Source organism: Arachis hypogaea, chromosome 10 (genome assembly GCF_003086295.3).
Source record: "Arachis hypogaea cultivar Tifrunner chromosome 10, arahy.Tifrunner.gnm2.J5K5, whole genome shotgun sequence".
NCBI classification, from domain to species: Eukaryota; Viridiplantae; Streptophyta; class Magnoliopsida; order Fabales; family Fabaceae; genus Arachis; species Arachis hypogaea.
The window spans coordinates 116,440,591-116,443,496 of NC_092045.1; positions in this window are offsets into that span (position 1 = coordinate 116,440,591).

The window sequence follows — 2,906 nt, forward strand, 5'->3', positions numbered from 1 at the left end:
GAATAACTATTTAAATGAATGGATATGATCAAATGACTGTATAAAATATTTTATACTATCAACATATTAAAATTAAACTATTTTATTATATAAGTCAAAATAATTAATTTTCTCATTTATTACATAAATTTTTTAATATATTTTCTCTTTATTTTATTTCCTTTTTATAAGGATGTAGTTGACCGCTGACTATTTGACTAGGACATAATAATTTTTTAAAAGAATAATACTTCATATTTAAATTTTTTTAATACAGTTTAATTAAATTAATTATCTAATATAACAAAAATTATTTATAATCAGTGTTATTTTAAATTTTATTATTTAATTTAATTTATAAAAAACTTAAATATATAATATTATTTTTTTAATTATTAAAAGTGGCTTACGTAGTTGCTAATTAGTCATTTTCCTTGTTTTTTTTTTATCTTTTTATGTTTAACTTTAAAAAATGAAGATGCTGTAGTAATAATAAAAAGAAAAATCTACCATATTTATCAGTGAAGAGATAGCGCCATATATTTTGGTTCCATGGCGCCATATATTTGGTTCATTCTTCTTTTCATTTTTACGATGGCGCCATCTATTTGCTTCATTCATTTGTCAACTACGGTACTTGACTACTTGTGTATTTTTTGCTTAGAAAAAATGGTTAAATTCGTTTATAAAATATTATTTATTTTTTAAATTAGTCTCAAAACAAAAATTTTTTATTAAATTTATTTTTTAAATTTTAAATTAATCACATTAAGTTTTTTGTTATTATTGTTGTTTAAATGACTTAATTTTACACTAATCACAATACACTTGGATAATTATAATTGACTACTAATATAATAATTTTATGAAATTAAATTAAATTAATTTTAAATTAACCTCGATTTAGAATAATTTAATTTTATAAATTTATTATATTAACAGTCAATTAAAAATATCACGAATATATTATAATATTACTTAACATATTATATCAATAAATTCTGATGTCATTAATAACAAAAATAATAAAAAAATTAATGTGATTATTTTAAAATTTTTAAAAAATAAATTTAATTAAAAAAATTGAGAATCAATTTTAAAAAAAACGGATAATCTTTCAATGCTGAATTTGACTATTTACTGGATAATTTAATTATTTGTGTAGTTTAAAATACTCTCTAACAAACAAAATTTAATATTTAAATTGTATGAAAATTAAGATTTTACATATTTATATGTGCTTATAAATTTATTGAAGTATATTAAGTTAATTAATTTAATTTTGATGCACTAAAGGTAAAAAATATTTTATACAATTGTTTAATTATATTCGTTATTTTATGACTGTTTACGCCGTTAATAGAAAATATAGTTATTTTCGTCACGTGACAATATATAATTAGATATACGTGTAAAATTATTTACACTGAACTGTATATCAAACTTAAATTATTAAAATAAAATGAGTTTTTTTTTTTTGCACTGATAGTATAACAAGTTTTACACAACATCTAATCACATTTGTTTTTTTAATGATTATTCGTGTAATTAAGATAAACGTTAGTTATTTTTTGTTAGGTCCATATTGCTTAAACATATTAGTGAGTTAACCATTAAACTAATCTAAGTTGGTTAAAATAATAGTTATTTTTATTAATGTGAAATTATATAATTGAATGCACAATCTAAAAGTATTTTATAATAATAATGTATTAAAATTCAATCTAATTAATATATTTAATTTAAACCCTATTTAATATAGGTGTCTAATAATGCACAATAATTATAGCTTGTTTGATAAGATAAATTTATCATTGTCATTTAATATTATGAAAATGTAATTTAATTGGCTAATAATATAATAAATTTATGAAATTAAATTAAATTAATTATAAATTGACCTAAATTTGAGATTGATTCGATTTAATTTTATAAATTTATTGAGTTAGTAGCTAATTAAAACTGTCACAGATATATTGTGGTGTTATTTAATATGATATATCATCAAATTATGACGTCATTAATAACAGACGTAATAGAAGAACTAATGTGAATATCTGACTAACTTAAAATATTTAAAGGACGAATTTGATTTTAAAAAATTGAGAATCAATTTAGATAAAATGAGTGATTTTTCAATAACTAATTATATAGTTCTTTATCTAATAATAATAATAATAATAATAATAATAATAATAATAATAATAATAATGTATAAGATTAATTAGTTAACAAATTAAATTTTAATTATTATTTTATTTTTTATTCATAAGTTATTTTATTTTTTATACTTACAGTAAATATTGAATATAAAAAAAATTGATTATTATCTGTTTTACTTATTTAGAGTCATAATTAAATTTGATATAATTGTAGCAAGTATCTATAATTAATAATAACATGATACTTTAACTTTAAGTTATATAATATACTAAAAAAGAACGTAGCAATTTATATCTACTTCCTATAGAGCAACAATATTATATATATTTAAATATCTCTTTTTTTAGTTTTTTCCTAAAAATATTGGCACATAATTAATGTAGATAATATATATACTGAGCAAGTATCTCTATTAAATTAATCATAAAGGTTAATAAAAGACAATGACATAATTTTTACCTAATTATTATCTAGAAAATTTGTACTTCAGATATAGTTTTTTTCTGTTTATTATTTTTCATACCTAATGGCTTACGATTCTATCAACAGTACTACTTATGGTAGATTATGTAATAAAAAATTTGGAAAATAAAGGCAAGAGTAGCGAGTAAAGATGATCTGTGAATGCTGTTGCAAGATCACGAACACTTGGAAGATAACTGCACGATGAATATGGTATATAGAGAAGTTTTTGAGAGCTTATATTGAAAAGGTAATAACGAAAAATGACAAATTTTATGTGTTAATGGGTAATGCATTCTTAT